Here is a 22,219-nt window from a genome sequence, read left to right on the forward strand (position 1 = left end):
CTCAAGGTTGACTCAGCCTTCCATCCTTCTGAGGTCAGTTAAAATGAGGACCCAAATTGTTGGGGGGCAATATGCTAATTCTGTAAACCGCTTAGAGAAGGCTATAAAGCATTGTAAAGCGGTGTACAAGTCTTATTGCTATTGCATTGTTTAACATTATTTAATTATTTAAATATTTCTTCCTCTGATAATATCTTATCTCTTGTTTCCCCAAATTATCAATATGGTGGCTATTATTATTATTATTATTATTATTATTATTATTATTATTATTATTATTATTATTATTATTTGTAGCAATAGCCCCCTCCTGAGTCCTGCTGTGCTACCTCACCATGGCGGGAACAGGGATGAGTGGAGAAATCTGTATGTGTATGACAAGAATACCCATTCCCAGCGGGGTCACCCAAGGCATGATCGTTAGCTGTCCAGCTAAATCAAGCAGGTACCTATACTGAGCAGTAGTGACATACAAGAAGATGCCGGAGACAGTGACAAGGCAGAGGCATCAATTCATACTATGGGGGAGAAGGCAATGGCACACCTGCATTTTTATATCAGGAAAATTGCATGGATGGTGAATATAAAATTGTTGATGAAGGGCAAGAGAAGAAGAGGATGATCAGAAGCAAGGTGGGGGAAGTCAGAGTGGTGATTAATGCATGGTTGAAAGACTTGAAGGATCAGGTTAGGAAAAAATGATCAGGAAGAAAGTCTGTCTATGGGGTTGCTAAAAGTTAACACTGACTTTTTTTTTGTAATTTAAAAAAAATACTTACAATAAATCCATCTTTCATTTAAACAGTGTGTCGACTGGGTAGATATATCTTGTGCTAACAATTGTAATTAGTACTTTTCTTACCAATATAATAATAATCACATTTTCTTTATAAGCCATTATCTGTTATGTCTATTATCTTTATAACGATCTTAACTTATTTCTCTATATATTCATCTACTCAATTTTAACTTGTTTTATTTTCCAGCCATTGATAAAATAGATCCCATACTGTGTAATATTCTGTTTCTTCTTTTTCTTTAATTGCCAGTGTTAATCTATTCATCTCGGCACATTCAAATATTTTCTTAATCACTTTTCCCTCTGCCAATATTTTATGGCTTTTCCAACTCTGAGCAAATCCAATCCTAGCTGCTGTTAATACATGAATAATTAAATATATTTCTTCTTTGCTGTAACATTCAGGTACCATCCCTAACACAAATATTTCAGGTTTCAAATCTATATGTTGCTTTATTGTTTGTAGTTAAGATACTAGCAAAGTACAGCATTTTTACTTAGCTAACACAGCTCCTGAAGATTATCTGACAATTTAACCCAGAGGATTGTAAAGTATATCCTAATATGATAGAATGGGGGAGGAATACATAACAAAATTGTTCAGGATAGCCAGCAGGGTGACTGAAAGAAAACCCACCTGCTATTCATGAACCCTGGCACTGGTTTGTCTGACAAACAAATAAATTCTTGCTCATTTGATACTGCACATGAGAACCGACTGTGCTAAATAGGGAGGGAAAACAATCACTTGGGTAAAGGCATTTCTGGCTTTCTAAATGCTGGCTCACAAAGTGTTAAGATCACAGTTTAGTGCTTTCTCTTTTTCTGCCTCCAAAGACTCATAGCTTGGAGTTTAAGTGCAAATGCAAGTCAGACTGCATTTAATTTTTAATATGCACGATCATGTCACCAGAAAAACAGACTAAAGTGTCTGCTGCCATCTAGAATAATACCAGCAGCTCTTTCTGTCATAGAAAGAGCTTAATTTGCTGGCTTCTCACAGCAGCCAAGTGGGCTACAAAATCAATGAGACTTTAGCATAAAGAATTTACATATCTGACCTGAAACCACTTCCAAAGGTTGTTCAAGATATTCAGGAAAGAAAGAAAAAAGTACACAGATTCCTTGGAAGGAGTATATATTAAGCCTGAAGCACAAAAATAATTTCATGTAGGTAAAACATCAGAAAGGTTTTAACTGCTCCTTAAAGCACAGACAAGGCTGTGTGCATTCTGTGAATCCAGCGCCTTGCATCTGCATCACCATAAAATTATAGTCAAGGACAGGGGTGGGATTCACATTTTTTAACAACCGGTTCTGTGGGCATGGCTTAGGTGGTGGGCATGGCTTGGTGACTGGGTGACTTGGTGACATGTGACTGGGTGGACATGGCTTGGTGGTCATGTTATTGGCTGGGGCATAAAACATAAAAACAAACAGAAGCTCAGCTGGATCAGACCAGGGCCCAGGGCTGGGATTCAATTTTTTTAACAACCGGTTCTGTGGGCGTGGCTTAGTTGGTGGGCATGGCTTGGTGTTCATATGACTGGCTGGGCATGGCCAACTCAACATCACTCATATCGTGGCACACATCTCCTCGCCTGGCCTCTCGTGACTGTGGGGATGCTGCAACAGTCGTAAGTGTGAAAAACGGTCATAAGTCACTTTTTTCAGTGCCATTGTAACTTTGAATGGTCACTCCACACAAGAAAAGTACTAGGAAAGGAGGAAAAAAAAACTCCAGAGAAGTTCCTGAGACAGGAAGTCTAGTCCTGCCAAGAATGTAATAAGGGTTAACGGAGAGGCAGTTTCTGTAAGCAACACCAGAATGTTTCCTTCCTGCTTTCCTTACAGGATTAGGCCAGTAATTTCTTCTAACAACCAGTTCTCTGAACTGCTTAGAATGTTAACAACCTGTTCTAGTGAATAGGTGTGAACTGGTAAAATCCCACCCCTGGTCAAGGAACTTAAGGATAGTCATTTAAATCAGAGGTCTACAAACTTGGCAATAGAGTGGTCAATGTCTGGAATACTCTACCCGACTCTGTAGTCTCTTCCCCAAACCCCAAAAACTTTAACCTTAGACTGTCTACTATTGACCTCACCCCTTTCCTAAGAGGTCTGTAGGGGGCGTGCATAAGCGCACCAACGTGCCTACCGTCCCTGTCCTATTGTTTCTCTTATTCTTTTATTTTTCTTATATGTACCCATTTCATGTATTCACAACTATGTATACACTTATACTTATTATCTTGTAAACAATTGGCAAATCAAATAAATAAATAAATAAATAAACTTTAAGACTTGTGGACTTGAACTCCCAGAATTCTGGGAGTTGAAGTCCACAAGTCTTAAATTGCCAAGTGTGGAGACCTCTGATTTAAAGGATTCTGGGACAATGAAATTTCCTAGCAGATGATAGTCCTATAGTCTTTTTTACAGATTTATAACATACACTAGAATTTCTCAAGCTTTGCAACTTTAAGCTGTGTTGACCTCAACTCCCAGAACCCTCTGCTGGCTGGGAAAATTCTGGGAGTTGAAATACACTACAGGCCTAAATTCTAATCTGTATGGATTAACCATAATATATGTCTGGATACTATTAATGATGTGTTTGCAACAATCAAGATGGCTGCCAGTTTTCTACAAGCAGTCCTAATTTGGTTGCTTAATGTTGCACAACTATGGCAACAGCTATATTCTTTTGCTGGAAGAAGTCACACAAGGAGAAGCAGTCCAAAAAGAGAATAGTTTTCTCTTCCTTGGGATTCACCTGGGATGTCACCCACTGACATTATTCCATTTAATTAAAGGCATCCCAAGGGAGTGTCCTTTTTTTTAGCTTCAAAAGCTAATCACATAACTCCATATCATGTTTGGGGTCTTAGCTTAGTGCTTGCTGTGTAAACGGATTCATTCTATGTCACAAAATACAATTGGTGGCTTAGTGTATTGTCCTAATTCAGGGGCATCAAACTCGCGGTGTCATGGAGGTGTCATGTGATGTATGGGGGCTTTCCCCCCCTCTGCTAAACTGGGTGGGCGCGTGGCCAGCATGTGACGCATCTGGTCCGCATGCCATGAGTTTGACACCTCTGTCCTAATTCTTTACTGCTGCCCATAACTTAGAGAAAGAGTCAATGTGAGAGTTGGATCACAACAGACAAAATGCTACACAGCTAGATGGCAGTATCCAGTAGGCAGTGGTTGATTTTAGAAAGTTCACTGGGTTATAAATCTTGTTACTGTTTATATGAGAGACAACATGAGAATTCTAGAACTGTAGGATGTTGAAAGCAGAAAAAAATATTCCAGAAGGAGACAATAGAGTGTTTTATTGTTGTCAACAAAACTATATGAATGAAGGACCAACAGTTTCTTACCCTTGGCTTGATTAGAAGAGAATTCTTCAAATGTTTCTTTGGATTATCAACCACTGCGGCAGATATATTACCTATGCATAGTTTTTGCACAGTCTGCTACTAGTGTATTATCAAATAAGGATTTGGTGTTTCATTTAACCTTATTCCCTATTTGTTATGTCTGCTCTTTGTTCATAGGGAAGGGATAAATATAGTTACATTTTGCCAATTGCTATTGACTTTTATGAATCCTTGTCTTAATTCCAAATCTTAAATTAATGAACTGATCCTGTAACAACCATACACATTTTTGTCTGAAAGATTGTCAGGCACAGAAATGGAAATCAGGCACAAGACAGATTAATAATGCCCAATCACATAGAATTCAAGCATAATAGTGTAGAGGATTAATAAAGAGTTACAATAAGGAGAGTCACATGTGTATAGCTCTTAGAAAAGTACTCATCTTTGTATATAGGAGCATATTTTCAAGCCCTGTTAAGCATAAGCATATCACATACATTGATAGCAGTGATGCTTTTATGTATAGTAGTGGGAAGCAGTTGCAAAGATCAGGGAGTAAATGCTGAATACACTTAATGATTTGGAAAACAGATTAATGCATGCACACCAGAGGTGGTATTCAGTAGGTTCTGACCAGTTCTGGAGAACCAGTAGCGGAAATTTTGAGTAGTTCGGAGAACCGGCAAATACCACTGCTGACTGGCCCTGCCCCCATCTATTCTCTGCCTCCCAAGTCCCAGATGATCCACTGGGTCTTCTTCTGTTGCCCTGCACAGGAGAATGGAGTTAGTGGGGATGGGAAGGAATGGGATTTTGCAGTATCCTTCCCCTGGAGTGGGATGGGAATGGAGATTTTACAGTATCCTTCCCCTGCCACACCCACCAAGCCACGCTCACAGAACTGGTAGTAAAAATTTTTTGAATCCCACCACTAATATACATACACCACTTTGGAAAGAACACAGCACCACTGAAGAATAAATGGTTCCCATTTTCCTACTCATACTCTCCTGTCAGTCTACACACACAGCCTTTGAGAATACCGAATTAGCATTCTCTTTGTTTTCTAGAATCATTTCTGTCTTTGTACTTATGCAAGTTTGGGAGTTTCTCCAAAAACACACATACTATGCCCACCAAGCCACGCCCACAGAACCAGGTGTAAAAAAAATTGAATCCCACCACTGATGCACACCTGCCTCTTTAAGCTGTCAGAGTCAGGGCTTTAAAATAAATGTAGTCTTGATAGTAGACAATATACATAGCTTGGGGTTGATGTATTATATTATTAGAATTCCTCAACTCTAAACAATTATAGAATGCAAGTGAAATGACCTTGATTGAAATAGGCATGAACCATTACTTAGGCAAAGAACACTGAAATATTCTTTAAGCCCTAAGCCCTACTCAGCCACCCAGAGCCACTTGCGAAAGGGAGACAGGTGGCATATAAATGTAATAAATAAATTCAGAAATGGTTCAGATCAGGGATGGGCTTCAAAATTATCAACAACTGGTTCTCTGCCCGTTTGCTGGGTGCCTGCTGCAGCATGGTGGGAGGGTGTTTTCGCCTCCCTGGGCTCCGAAGGCTTTTCTTGAGCCTCCAGGAAGGCGAAAACAGCCTCAGGCTCTGAAGGCCCTCTGGAGGCCAGAAACGGGCCCATTTCTGGTCTTCCAGAGCCTCCAGGAGGCCTGTTTTTCACCCTCCCGAGTCTCTGCATGGGGCCTGCATTACCTGGCATCCAAACTCCTGGGAGGAGTGGGGGGGAGGGCAGGGCAAGCCAGGGGTGGGATTTGCAGGTTTGCCAAACTGGCCATAAAACTAGCTTTCGTGTTTTTATTGTTAACCTGGATGTTACCAAGCAAAATCAGTTGATTGGGTGTGTTCTAATTAATTTATTAATTTTGAAATCCTCCCTGATTGTTACTGGAGAAATTTCTTTTTTTTTTTATAAGAAATACAAGAGGCAAATCACAATGCGATGTGCAAAAGTCTGATATTATTGCCTATTTCAATAAAGCATAGTTCTATTTTTCCTGTGGAATTGATTTTCTGATTTGGTCAGCTAGGCTGACATCAATGCAGGAGATGTGGGTGACACAGTTCATTGGTTGATCAAGATTGTGTATATTTTTTTTATTATATTAGTTATGCACATGTTTGGGTGGGAGAGTTTCATGGATAAGGTTCATATCAACAAACTATTTGGTTTTATCCTTTGATAGCTCCATAGATAAGAGTGACATGTGTATACCAAGTTATCATGGTTTAGTCAGAGTGCCATTTTTTTTTTTAAAAAAACCTTCCTTTGCATTTTTCAATCTGACCTTGTAAAAATTCTACTGTTTCACTCTTAAAGTTATATGTAGATCAGGGGTGTCAAATTTGCAGCTCGTGGGGCAGATGTATTACACGTTGGCCACGCCCACCCCTGGTTTTGCGAAGGGGAGAAAAGTTGCGATACATCACGTAATGACAACATGTCATCACGAGTTCAACACCCCTGTCCTAGATTATTATATGGAGTGATAGTAGTGACACAGCATCATGATTTTGGACTACTAGTTGGTGCTTATGAATGTATTTTTCTATTTTTTTGCTTGTTTATTCTCTAAACTAATGTTCACAAATGTGTATTATTTGGTACATTACTCCTATTTTATCTATTTTTGATACATCATGGCTACTCTACCACACGCTGGCTTGTAGCACATTTCTTGATTACTTGTTCCTTTACTGGTTGGTGGTTGATTTGAAAAGACAAAAACTGCCCATCACTTCAATATTTTCATTGTGAATGCTGAGCCTGGTTGTTATACATGTTCTCATTACTTTATTGTCATTGCCAAATTATATTTCATTTTTGGTCCCATTTTATCACTGTGTTCCTTGATGTTTATGTTGCCGCTTGCAAGTCCTTTGCATTTTTAGCTATCGGAGTGGTGTCATTAGCATACCACAGGTTATTGACATTTCTTCCTCCAATTTTAAAACCACATTCATCTTCCTCGAACCCAGCTTCCCTCAATATGAATATATATTAAGGGAAGCCAAATTGAAAGAAGATGAATGTGGTTTTAAAATTGGAGGAAGAAATATATAGGCTGAATAAATATGAGGTTGAATAAATAAGGGAAAATATACAGTCTTGCATAACTACTTTGCCCACCTGCAGCCAGTCTCTTTTACTTTATAATCCTGCAAAAAGGAAACCTCTATTTAAATGTGTTATTTATAAGCCTTCAGACCAGGTTTCATTTATCACAGTGAGAGTGACTGTAGCTTAGTTTCAAGTATCATATTGAAACTTATGGGATGCCTGAATCTCTAGAAGCCAGGCATGCTCTGAAAAAGTCATTGTGAAATTAGTCTCCGGGTGGCTAAATATGGTTTTGTCTTAAAAGAAATTGCCAGCAAAGAAAACCAGGCTCAGTGAGAAACTTTTCTAATTATATAAAAACAAGAAATATTTGTTGGTTGGTTTGGTTTCATTATTACTTAGCTTACTGAGTGACATGGGAAGCCCAATTTGATTTTTAGGAAATAATAATAGAAATCACTTCACAGTGCTTTACAGCTCTTTCTAAATGGTTTACAGAGTCGGCATATTGCCCCCAAACAAGCTGGGTCCTCGTTTACTGACCTCGGAAGGATGGAAGGCTGAACCAACCTTGAGCCTGGTGAGATTCGAACTGCCAAACTGCTGGCAATTGGCAGTCAGCAGAAGTAGCCTGCAGTACTGCATTCTAATCACTGTGCCACCGCAGCTTTTTAATAGTAATACTAACTTTTTGTATATCCAACTACTGTAATAGGCAAAGAACTACTGAAGAAAATGAAATATGCAACCTCTCCCCAACCACCCTTGGAATCATTCACAATGCAAATACAGAGGTATAGTCTTAGCACAATTATTGCAAGCCGTAGAACATTAAAATAAATGAAGAATCATTATTTGCTTTTGATTTGAGCAATTTACTCTTGTACAGATATGCATATAATCTGCTTCATCATGCTGCTTGATAAAAGGTTCTGGGTTAATTCCTAATGTTCCATAATCTTGCCTTCAAAACATGTCTTGACATATTTTGCAATTCATGGAATTAATCAAGGGGATGAGAAATATGACATCAAAGGTTGGCATTTCAGAGCATTAGTCCTTCCTTCATTCCTACAGATTTCCACCCCCCAAACCCTTAAAAACACCAGATGCAGTCTTATAGCTTTGGATAGATAGGCTATTTTGTAAATATCTATTCAGGAATTGTTAAGTACCATATGCACTGCATATATTTGCATAATGCTTTTTTATCAGCCTATCACACTAGTGTCATTGGGAGTTGTTACCATGAGAATCTCTAGCTCTGCTAGCATCTTCATTGCTTGGTAAAAATGGCTGTTGCATATTAGTAGGTCTCCAGGTTATATGCTGAGGCATATTTGGCATGCCTGCACTATGACAGTATTTCCCATCCCCCAATCCAAACTGTATGCAAATATGCCCAAGGCAGACAACTCTCCACTTCTATACATGTAATAGAATGTTAATTAATATAATTTGTTTTCTCATTAATATTTTTATAGGAACATGAAGAGGAGTCTGAATGTTAACCTCTGGACTAATAAATAGAAAGGACAGTTCCTTGCACATTTATTAAAATGTACACACACTAAGTATCATGTCCATTTGACTTCTTGAGAAATTTTTTTGTCGTATGTTATTAATGTCTTGTAGTCACTTCCTTCCCTTCCCTTCCCTTCCCTTTTTTCCTTTCCTCTTTCCTTTCTTTTCCTTCCCTTCCCTCCCTTCTCCTTCCCTCCCTTCTCTTCTCCTTCCCTTTTTTTCTTCCCTTTCCTTCCCTTTCCCCCTCTTTGAAAACCAGACAAAGCTCATAAAGAGACATAAATTTAAATATGTTGAATAAATGCCAATAAAATAAGTGTAGGAACTCATGTATAAATTATTGTTTATCAATGTGATATATTTGATCACAATCTTAGTGTTACAGTGAATGTTTTCTTTTATTGTACTAAACTATGACTTGATCATGATGGAGTACTGAAAAACAACAATACTGGTTTATAAACTACTATTGGCAGGGTTCGTGCAATATGCTGAGCCAAAACCAAACAAAACCAAACAGGAAGGCAACTGAAAACAAGGGTTCATGAACATCAACTAGCAGTTAAATGGCATGACCAAAAATCCCTGATCTTGAGCCACATTGAGAATAAACAAAACCAGCTCAATTGGGAAGGAACAAAAATCATTGGCCATGCCAGCCACATACATGAATTTATTGAAGCCTGGTATTCTACCAAAGGAGCAATTAACAAGTATGTCGATTTGGATCCAGCATATGAATATGTAAGAAACCAGACCATTGGAATGACCAATCAACAAGGGAACCAATCAGTTGCTCAGAATTTAAATATGGCTACAATGAACAATCAATCATATGACCGATCACATTGGTGCACACACAAGACATTTATAAGGTAAGGAGAACAGGATAAGAAAATCCTGCTGATGACGTTACCTAATCTGGTAATGAAATGTTCAGAAACTAAATTGAAATGAGTTTGGAGAGCCAACCCATGCCAAACAAAGCGTCACCTGATGTGTGAATCAGATCACCTCACCTTGAATCTTATACACCAGAGGTGGTATTCAGCAGGTTCTGACCAATCTGGAGAACCGGTAGTGGAAATTTTGAGTAGTTCAGAGAACTGGCAAATACCACCTCTGACTGGTCCCCCCATTTATTCTCTGCCTCCCGAGTCCCAGCTGATTGGCTGGGTCTTCTTTTGTTGGCCTGCACAGGAGAATGGAGTGGAAAGCAGATTAGTGGGGTGGGGAGGGAATGGGGATTTTGCAGTAACCTTCTCTCAGGAATGGGGTGGGAATGGGGATTTTACAGTATCCTTCCCCTGCCACACCCACCAAGCCACGCTCATAGAACTGGTAGTAAAGATTTTTTGAATCCCACCACTAATATACATACACCACTTTGGAAAGAACACAGCACCACTGAAGAATAAATGGTTCCCATTTTCCTACTCATACTCTCCTGTCAGTCTACACACACAGCCTTTGAGAATACCGAATTAGCATTCTCTTTGTTTTCTAGAATCATTTCTGTCTTTGTACTTATGCAAGTTTGGGAGTTTCTCCAAAAACACACATACTGTTTTCTTGCGTGAAGGATTGTGGATTATGTAAGAATGGCTATTTTGACAATTAATGTTTTATTAAGGCAGGCGCATGGGAATTCTACAAGGAAATGTTCCACTATTTCTTTGCTGCCCAAAGCAAATGTTACGAGGTCCACAGCATGACATGATTTCATTAAAATAATGAAACAAACCATGAAACAAACATTGCTCCTTAGGTATTTGTGTGCAATAATGCAACACAGATGTGGAGCTTGCATTGCTGCACCACAATGCATATTTTGTCACTCCTCTCCCCCGCCCTTGTAGGTGTTCATATTTGTATTTATCCCTATGGTTGAAGCCTGAGGAAATTTAAAGAAAACATCAAGGATAAACATTGCTATTTTATCCTTGGGCTTCTCCACATAATAAATTCATATGTTTGTTCATTCATTTGACTGAGTGAGGAAAAGCATTTTAAATATGCAGCCAGTCTGTATGTAAATTAAAGAAACCTGAGGATTGTGAATACAACTGAGAATTGGCCTTTTTCTCTGTAGCCACTTTGGGTTTTAATCCTTGTATGCAAACTCTCATTCCGTTACTGCAGACTTTAAAAAAAAAACCCATTCAGAGAAGGGAAGGGGAAAAATGGAAAGATAGGAACTAAAGAGGAAAATATTGTAGCAATTGTGGGGGGGCGATGACTTTTTCCTGATCAACCTGGAACCACATCATGGGTGTGTGCGCTTCCGGTGTATGGAAGTGAGTACATTGGCAAATAAGATCTATAAGATATCAGACCAAATGGATGATGCCAGAATGAATTTACTAGTGCCTCAGAGAACAAAAACTACATATTAACAAAAAAAGAGTGTGTTTGTTTAAAATTTTATTTATTTACTTATTTATTTAGAAATCTCATATTGCTGCCTACACACTCACAATTTACTCCTTTTCCAACATCTAGGATTACAATTTTAGACTACTTCAAAATAATCTTCTCAATAGCAGAGCTACAAGCTATGGAGCTGCTCCACAGAAGAGAGATTTGATAATGGAATTCTATTTAAGATGATGACACAGCCATGGTTATTCAAAGTCGATTATCCAAAGGTGCTTTTTCAAGAGGCAGCCGGACTTTCTGGTTTTTCTTTGAAGATGTTTCATTTCTCATCCAAGAAGCTTCTTCAGCTCTGACTGAGAACCTCCATAGACATCAAATTAATTACAATTTGAGTATAGACATTGGATGACAAATAAGCATAAATAAAAATGTATTGCGAAATAATTTTCAAATATCCAATTGTATGTTTGAGATACATTGGTGGTTGTCAGACTACATTTCAAATTCATTTAAAATTGAATTTTATCTTTTCTACTAATATCGCAGAAAGACAGAATTATTTTATGTTATTAGAATTATTTGTAAACTACTCCAATGCACTGAATCTCTTGCCAGTTTAAAACTAAGCAGAATAAAAGAAGGAATCATGAGAAAAATGAAGCACTGTAGAAAAATGGTAATAGCCACCTAAGGGAATTAAAATCTGTCCATTGAAACTCAGTAGTTACTGGGGTCACTTATCTTTTTATAAATTGGATCCAATTTATGTGACTCTCAATTATTAAACAAACCTCATAAAAGTAATACAATCTCAGGAGATGCTATATGAGAAATCCTGCGTCATGTAGAACTTGGTTACCCCATGAGATTTTACCTAAATTTAATTCAACTCAGTGCTATTATTTTGCTTGATAAATGAAGATAAATAACCATTAGCTGCTGCTGGTGTTATCACCACCAAGAGAAAGCTAGCCATTGCATTAGTGATGTAGGCATAAAAGATAAAAGGAGTGTAAATGATTGGATAAATCACTACTGTGTACGAAATTCTAACTCTAGAGCAAACTGGTTTCTTGATTCAAGGTTGCTAGCCTGTAATGATGTCAATTTGTAAAATTAACTGTTAAAATCCCAGGATTTGAGACTTGAGAAAGCTCACACCTTTTTGCTCCAGGATATAAAGCTCTCAGCATTACAATTGTCAAACCTACTGATTTCTTGCCTGTCCACCCAGCTGCTGAGATTAAATTTCTGAGGTGACTTACTCACATATAACATAGATCCAGTCCTACCTTTCTCCTTGGAACAACTTTCTCAAATTTTTCTAACATTATTTCTTTAGTCAGACTCACTGAACTAGTCACTGCCTCCATGGAATGCTATTTGTTTAATCTTTCATATCTTTTGTTCTTTCCTGTTCAACCCTCCCACCCCCATGTCCACCAGTAGCCAATACGATGCCACAAAAGTGTTATGAGAAATCCAAGGTGGGAGGGTGATAACAGGTCATTCTCAGGGTGCTGCGACCTTGGTTACAGGCTGATCCATCCTGATGGCCCAGTTCCCCTCCCTAATTCCCAAGCAGTTAGAGCAAAAGCAAAAGCATTCAAAGCAATCAGCCCCCCTCCCCTCTGGAATGGCAATGTTCCATCAGGAACCTGACATGTTCACTTATTAATTGGTGGTTTTCACCAGATCTCTGCAACATGGTACTATTAGTACTAGAATTACTTCACTCGGGACCATTGCAGCTCCCTGATCCATATGAAGATCCATATGAACATATGAAGAACGGTTACAGGAACTGGGCATGGCTAATCTACTGAAGAGAAGGACCAGGGGAGACATGATAGCAGTCTTCCAATATTTGAGGGGCTGCCACAGGGAGGAAGGGGTCAAGCTATTTTCTAAAGCGCCTGTAGGCCAGACAAGGAACACTGGATGGAAACTGAACATTGAGAGATCTAACCTGGAAATAAGGAGAAACTTTCTGACAGTGAGAACAATCAACCAGTGGAACAGCTTGCCCTCGGAAGTTGTGGGAGCGTCATCACTTGAGACTTTCAAGAAGAGATTGGACTGCCGTTTGTCAGAAATGGTGTAGGGTCTCCCGCTTGGGCAAGGGGTTGGACTAGATGAACTACAAGGTACCTTCCAATTCTGATTATCTGTTATCCAAGTGTACCTCAATTCGGATAGCTGAGTCACTTAGCCCTGGCACTTTGAATCAAAGCAGACACACTTGTTTTAGGCTATTCCTACGTTCTTGTAGAAAGGAGCTTCAGAGAGATGCTCTGATTCAATAAAGAGCCTGGCTTTGAAAGAGACATCCCTGCTGAGCTTCATTAGATTAAACCACCCTCTGAAATTCTGCACAAGGATACTTTTTGCTCTGGTCCTACTCTCGTGCCATGACTATTTTGCTCTTCAATTACCTTCTTTGCTCTGGCATTGGAATTCAGATAAGGGTATCCTATCCGTGTCTTTTTCATGTTCATTCATTGTAGATCTTTGAACATCTTTAGATAGGTCAGTATTTTTCAACATTAGTTTCTACCAGTGGTGGGATTCAAATTTTTTTACTACCAGTTCTGTGGGCATGGCTTGGTGAGCGTGGCATGGCTTGGTGGGCATGGCAGGGGAAGGATACTATAAAATATCCATTCCCACCCCACTCCAGGGGAAGGATACTGCAAAATCCTTGCTTTCCAGCTCCATTCTCCTGTGCAGGGCAACAAAAGAAGACCCAGCCAATCAGCTGGGACTTGGGAGGCAGAGAATAGATGAGGGCGGGGCCTGTCAGAGGTGGTATTTGCCGGTTCTCCAAACTACTCAAAATTTCCGCTACCAGTTCTCCAGAACTGGTCAGAACCTGCTGAATACCACCTCTGGTTTCTACTAATGAAAGAATGGTTTCTACTGCCTCACTTAGTACATTTTATGTCTCTAGTATTTCCCTTTTACAGAAAAGTGAGATGTATTCACTTCCTGAAAAATAACAATGAATTGCATTCATGAATGCTAAATTTCCCCTTTTTCCTGATGCTTGGTCACCAATATCAGCTCTTGAGGGACAGGTTTGGACACTCCAGGAAATGATCTCTGGGATTTACACTGCTTTGCTCTCTTTCATCCAAATGAAAAGAGATAGGATGTTTTCCAGAGTATTTTGGAAGGGAACCCTATCACTTCAGGACTTCTTTCCCTCTGAAATCAACAACGTTTCTTGCTTAATTTTATAAACCGCATATTGTTTTATAAGTCAGATCTAAAATTACATTTGTTGAGCTGCAGAGTGTGCTATTGATTTATAACAATAAGGAAATTATTGAGTGGAAGAAGCCTGGAGAGGTTTTAAACTGTGAATTGTGATATTTTCACACTGCATTTGAGGTCACATCATACACGGTGTGAACAATTTCTGAGAAGATTAGAGAGAAGAGACTATGTAAGTGCTGAGGTATAATTGCTTTTACAAAAAAAAAAAAAATGTGCACACTGTGCCTGTGAAAAATTGTAGATAACACTTCAACATTTGTTCAGAAAGTATCTCTTATCTAAGACTGTTTATTTGTTTGGGATGAGCTCAAAAGAATGCAAAGAATTCAGACTTAAAGCTCAATTAAGACTGAGTTATATGAGGGAAGGCAGTGTCCCTTTTTGTTTTATGAAGCAAACCAATTGAACAAATGAACCATCAAGTGCTGAAGATGAATATACTCTGGTGAGCTAGAAATTCCCTGAAGAGGGGCTCCATCACTAGTCTGAAAACTTAGAAGATTAAACCTCTGGTCCCAGTGACTGACCCAAATTGGATCCTGCAATATTATCCTGGGACACATACATTTGCCTTCATTCATGTCAAAGATCTCAACTATCTCATTGCAACTTGCCAAAAGACAAGTACACAGAGGGGAACGTTAACCATACTCTGTTTGTGGCACAAAATAAACAGCCATAGTACCACAGTGATATGTACGCATCAATTACATCCACCTGTGTTAAGACTTAGAAATCCACAAAGGAAAGTTCTAATATAAATTGTACTTTATTTTTGGATAGAAGAAATGTGTATACAAACAAGCCATGTTAGTTCCTAAGTATTATATATTGAGGTATCCCCCATTAGGAGAATGAGTGCACTCAGGGAAACGTAGTGAGAGCATACAGATACACTGAATAGTAAAATGTAAGTTTTACTTCCAGTAAATGGGTAAACGAAGTCCAGCAAACAGTCCAGATCATACATGGTCAAAGCAGGTAGTATTCAATACAATCAGTCCAGGGATAATCCAATAAACGAAGTCCAGTATCATAAACAAATTTCAGTAAACGGAGTTTGCTAACAGTTTGCAAGACTCACAGCAATCCAAGTAGAATGACGATCAGGCAAAAGGGAACAAGAAAATGCAAGAGGAGAAAAAAACAAACCAGGTTTCTGGCTCCATCTTATGGCCATTGGAGGAACCTCAGCCAATCACAATTACAGCATTCTCTTAAAGATACAACAGTCTTAAATTACTATCCTGGTTTATATATTTCCAACCCAACTGTTAGGTGATTATCATTCCTAACATTATACTAAAATCTGAATACATATTATTTCCTCTGAAGTGTGGGAAAATATAATAGCAGTGTGGCATATAATGCTTCATTTTCCGTGTATATTCACCTTACAGTTACGTGAATCCTTGGAAAGTGCTTTATTGGGATGAAGCTTTGAAGTGGCACTCTGGATTAAATCTGTGCTTCCCTGTGGATTGCAGCAAAGCACAATCAACTGCAGCACCTTCAAAGGGGGATTTGAACCCCTTTCCGCTGGAATGGAGAGATTGGCCAAATTAAGCTGTCCTATTTGATTTCAGGCATCAAGGTGGACTAATTTGAAATGTCATGTTGAAACAGGTCACTGCATTGTTTTTATTTTCACTTTAATGAGGACTTAGGAGTTGAGATATTGACTTTCACGGAGCCAGACACTGCATTAAACCTAGATCTCTTAAATGAGATGAATGGCCATATAAATAAAAATAATAATAAGCATGTGGAGCACCACTTGAACACTATTGGCATTGACAAATCACCAACAGTCAATTGCAAAAGGCATCTTTATTTGGAACAGCTTACATCCTGCAGTGATATGTTTACTATTATTAAACAACATCTGCCTGTACCATACTAGATCCTTGGGAAAGAGTCAATAAGAGGACAAAAATGCCAAATCCAATCTAAACATCTGGCTTATTATGTGACAAACAATAATGTAATAATGATTACATAAAACAACCAAGAAGAAGCACAGATGCAAGTTAAAATGGGAACTTATTAAATGTACAGGAAACAAAATGTGTATATCAAAATAACGTAATAAAAAGACAAACATAATACAGTCAAGGGAACAAATTCATGATCAATTTCTAGGAAAGATTGAGAGAAAAAATGGATAAAGATAAAACATAACAATTGCTTAGAACTGGAACATTTAAAAAGGGGGGGGGAAGGCTTTGTTTTGGCTGGTCAAGAACGAGCTATTTAAATTAACACAATAAAGGTCAAACTGAAAAAAAATCATCAAATTCAAAGTACAAATTGTGCAAAGAAGCAGATGAAACAGTAGATCATATAATCAGTTTGTGTAAGACGATAACATAAACTGATTATAAACAACAACATAAAACAGTTGCCAAAATGATTCACTAGAACATTTGTAAAAATTGGTGGGAACATAGAGTTGAAAAAGGAGTTGAATATGAGAGGTTAAAATATTGCTGAATTTCCTAATAGAAACTGAGAAATTCATGGGTCATATCATACCAGATTTAACTGTGGTTGAAAAAAAGAAAGTGTGAATAATTGTTGTGGCAGTACTAGGGGATAGTAGAATAGAAGATAAAGAATGGAAAATGATTAGAAAGTATAAAGATCTAAAAATCAGCTGAAATATTAAGGCATAAACTGGCCATGGTAGTCCTAATAATTATGAGCACACTGAGTGCCGAATCTTGGATGCACTAAGAAAATATACACATTGACAAAATTTCCCCCCTGTCAATTACAAAGATTCCATTGATTGGATTCATCACATATATTACTCCAATACATGATGACACCCTGGATCCTCAAAGTGAAAAGAACCCCATGCTTATAAAAGCCAACACTAGATAAAAATGGCAACTGTGATTTCACATTTTTGTGTATATGATAATAAAAGAGTGTGTTAAGATCTTATAGGACTTTAAGATCCAAACAGATAGGTATCGTGTTCATAACATGTCTGATATAATGGTTATTGAAAAGAAGAGTCTAGTACATTGTTGTTGCTCAGGGGTCCCCAAACTTGGCAACTTTAAGACTTGTGAGTTTCAACTCCCAGAATTCTGGGAGTTGAAGTCCACAAGATTTACAGTTGCCAAGTTTGGAGACCTCTGTTGTTGCTATACTAGATGATGCTAGGAAAAATCTACAAAATGCTGGGAATTAAAAAGCAAAGCTGAATGCTTATTGGAAAAGGAATACATTGTTATTATACCAGTTGTGACTGGAACTCTTGGAGCAATACCTAAAGGAGTTCCTCAATATCTGGAAATACTGAATTTATGAGACCCAAATACCCTAATTTTACAAAAAAACAACAACCCCACTCTGCTTTGAACTGCCTATATTCTTAGATGTTATCTTAGATGTTATCTGCCTATATTGTTAGATGTTAGTAATTCTTAGATCCTTGATTAAAATTTGAATAATGTAGCTTTCACCACTCTTAAACTGTGAATCTAACTATAGATTATCCACACATAATAATCATTATTTGGTCAGCTTGTCTTTGGATTAATCTGTTTTGTGAAACCATCCAATAATTGTTTTATATAATAAATCATAGTTAAGCCATGGCATAGTGTAAAATATGAAACCACCAGTGAGTTTCTTTTCTGCCTAATATAATTTCCACTGGTGCCACTTAACTAGTAATATGAAAATAGTGCACCGTAAATGGCAAACTTCCACCAGCATACTTTGTTTACCCTCCCACTTGGGTTTAGAAATGTGCCAGACAATAGTTGAATAATGTAAGTATTCTGATGAGAATGCTTCAGCCTATTCATCTGCAACTCCCTTTAAGTACATGAACATGAGGCATCTACAGGGAATTATTCTAGATATAGCCTGAAGATACATTTCTTTCCTGACAACTCATACAGCTTCCTAAGTGCCTTTTTATGTGCTGGTTATTCCCAATGATAGCTTATCAGAAAACCTCCTCTCCTACCAATCTATGCTTTAGATAATTTTACGGATGGTTAGAATGAATGTGTATGTGTTCTGTTGTTGTTGGATACTGAAACTGCCTACCACAATGTTTATTTAGTTGCTCCAATGTGAAGTTTCATAGTGATGGCTTTTGCTCATTGTTGGGAAGACAATGAAACAATGTTAGAATAAATAATAGCAAGAGGAGAGATGTTTCTCTTTCTTTTGAATCAGTTAATTACTGTAATGAATGAAGACGATTTTGTAGGGCTGAGATGAAGGCAGAAAAATTTCTTCAAACAATAACAGAAACAGAAGATTTGCTCAACTCTCCCATGAGAAAACTGGAGTGAGTCCTTAATATGCAATGTGGAAATGAGAATAACTGTGGGCACCAGAGAGTGGATCAATTAATTGAAGGTCTTTCTATTTACCTGGAATCACCCAATCTAATTAACTAGTGCAATGCTATTGTAATGAAACAAAGAATACATTTATGGCCCACAAGCACATTAAAAAATAATGAGATATCATTTCTGTGGCTGCTTCTACTGAGAAATATCAATTCCCCTTGGTATTGCCATCCTTAGCCTATTACTGCTTTTTCAAGAGAAGACAGATAGGAATAAGTACCTTTATCAAATTTCTCTGATTGGAAAAGCAGTTAAAGAAAACATTGCTGGCAGAGAAGCCAAGACCTTTCCAGATTCCTTCCCTAACGACAGTCTCCAGAGGATAGTTGAGCACACACATTTGATGGAAGAATAAAGCATATAGTTCAATCATCTTCCAGCATGGTGATAAAGACAAAAGACCAGAGGTGGGATTCAATTTTTTTTACTACCAGTTCTGTGGGCATGGCTTGGTGGGCGTGGCAGGGGAAGGATACTGTAAAATCTCCAGTCAGAGGTGGTATTTGCCAGTTCTCCAAACTACTCAAAATTTTTACTACCGGTTCTCCAGAACTGGTCAGAACCTGCTGAATACCACCTCTGCAAAAGACATGGTGGACATCTGCTAGTTTTATGGCACACTGAGTGCATATATTGGGTAAGTAGAATGTGTATTACACAAGCAAAGCAAAAATGCAAAGCTTTTAAGAGGCCCACTTCTTTAGCAATGTTTCTTGAGAAATCCTCTTGAAAGATGCTTTGTGAAGCAGCATGAGACCTCTTAAAATGAAGCAGAGGAAACTGGGATCTCCACCCCAGCTTTCACTAATTGGACGATGCTGCAACCAGTTAAGCTCTTCAATTTTCTAGAAAATAAATAAATAAATAAACCCCTCTCAAAAACTTACCCAGACTGGTCTAGTAAGAGCAGAATAGCAATCACCATATCCCTGGTGGCCCTTCAAAACCAATAACAACAACAGGCCCTGTTTCTCAAAGTTCTGCCATGATTGAACACAACCATAACCATCATTTATAATGCTGCATGAAATACCTACCCAGCTCCTGTGGCTTCTGTTAGTGAAAACCAATGCTAAACAAACATGAAAATATTGAATGTGAATGCAACCATTATACCAACAATGTCAAAATACATATGTATCTTGCTGTAGCAGTCTGTAGCTTTCACTCAAATGGTTGAAGAATATGCTGCCACAGCCAATACTAAACAAGTGGAAAACTGGGAAGAAAAAACCTTTAGGCACAGTTAGCCAGAGTAGTCCTGTCCATTCGTCATTCCAATTAAGCTATTATGCTTCTCCCTGACTACACAGAAGTGATATAACCAGTGAGGGTATGCCTATTCTCAATGTTCAGCCTTCAAACAATATGAAACTTACTCATAAGGATATGCCACATTTTCATATTAAATTAGTAGTGATGGAACTTAAATAGTAATAGTCCCCTCCCCTGATTTCCTCTGGTCTAAAACAAAACATTAAAAAATTGATTGTGACTGACAAAAAAAATCTGTTTTACTAGCAAGAAAGGAACTTGAGAGATATACATGAGTAAAGAGATTAAAGTACATTGTGTTAAAAGGGGTGAAGGGAAAAAAACCAGACATATAAAGGGGTGGCATGGGGTTTATGAAGTTTCACATAGGTGATTCAGTTTGAAGAACTCTTGAATCACTTTCAAATTGAGCTTTCAGATAAAAGGTTAATGTTAGGACTCAGATTGAATTAGATGCCTTTACAAAGATTTGAAAATGATTTTGTGGTTATGCTGGTTTTGCAGATTTTCCAACTTTGCTTTCTTTTCCTCTATAGACAGAGTTGAAGAGTTGGGGCTGAATACTGTGATGGACTCTCTAAGACTGATGCAAGTAGCTAACCAAGTAGCTTTGTTACTGCCACATTCAAATCTATCATTGTTGATCATTGCTTGAAGGGTTTATTTAGGCAGGTTGTTCAAAGGGAGGCTTCATTAAGGACATACAAATTTCTTCTGTTGCTCTTTAAAAAAAAATCTGGCTTGTTTTTTTCTGTGTTCTTCTACATTTTCCCAATTGCATTTCTCTTTATCCTTATCTCTCTTTAACTTTCAAACTGCCTGGCCTGTAGTGTCATCTCAGTCAACCTGTTTCCAATCTGCCTGCAATTCTTACTCTCTTTCCAGTCTCATTTTCATTCCTCTTAGTTCAACTTTCATTCTCTCACTTCCTGCTCTTTTTATTTTCCACCAATTTTGTACCTCTTGTACTGAGGGATTCTCCTTTACAAAGGAGTTTATTTGGTATTAGATATATATATTACCCAGATTATTCCTGTACAACATAGTCATGCTGTATACACAGTGATGATAATGAACCTTGTTTTGAACCTTTCAACCTTGTTTTTTGTTTATAGAAATTTATTTTTGTTATTTATTTATTTTGTCAAGCGATTATTAGATAACAGGTATAAGTATAAACATTATGAATGTTTATACTATGGTTATGAATACATGAAATGGATACGAATAAGAAAAAGAAACAAGAAGACAGGGATGGTAGGCACGTTGGTGCACTTATGCACACCCCCCTACAGACCTCTTAGGAAAGGGGTGAGGTCAATAGTAGACAGTCTAAGGTTAAAGCTTTTGGGGTTTGGGGAAGGAACCACAGAGTCAGGTAGAGTATTCCAGACATTGACCACTTTGTTGCTGAAGTCATATTTCCTGCAATCAAGTTTGGTGCGGTTTATCTTGAGTTTGTATCTATTGTGTGCTCTTGTATTGTTGTGGTTAAAGCTGAAGTAGTCACTGACAGGTAGGACATTGCAATATATAATTTTATGTACTATACTTCACAAGTAGTATATCAAATACCATTTTTAAAGCAATGATGTGTACCAACAAGTCTGCCAGTGAAGAAAAGCAAAGGGTGAGTATCCCAAAGATGCTTTTTCAAGAAACAACTGGACTTTCTGGTTTTTCTTTGAAGACATTTCGTTTCTCCTTGTGGGGGATTTATACTCCTTGCAGACAACTGGTCATTTGCATTCTTTTAATGACCAGCAAATAACCAGCTGTCTGCAAGGAGTATAAATCCTTCCATTCCACACGGCCCAGTCAGAGCTGGAGAAGTGTTTCAATCTTTTAAGAAAAACCAGAAAGTCCAGTTGCCTCTTGAAAAAGCACCTTTGGGACAACCATGACCTGGATGACTGAGAATCTCCATAGACAAAGGGTGAGAAGGTAACAGAGTAACTAACAGCAGTAGCCATTTTAAAACAGTTTGTTAATTGTAAGACATTTCTGCATCAATTCAGTAAAATTGGTTCTTTGGTAGATAATCTGAAGGTTGTTCTTTATTACTTCTTGCTATTTCTGTCTCTTAAAAAA

At 38.0% G+C, this 22,219-nt stretch overlaps 1 protein-coding gene across 3 annotated transcripts in view; it reads right to left on the minus strand.

Moving 5' to 3' along the window:
- GRM1 (glutamate metabotropic receptor 1) overlaps nucleotides 1-22,219 on the minus strand; it is a 208,317-nt gene that overhangs the window by 70,334 nt on the left and 115,764 nt on the right. The gene's annotated exons all lie outside the window — the stretch shown is intronic.

Source organism: Notechis scutatus, chromosome 1 (genome assembly GCF_049901735.1).
Source record: "Notechis scutatus isolate UNSWTSFEM ecotype Mainland chromosome 1, rNotScu1.2, whole genome shotgun sequence".
Taxonomy (NCBI): domain Eukaryota; kingdom Metazoa; phylum Chordata; class Lepidosauria; order Squamata; family Elapidae; genus Notechis; species Notechis scutatus.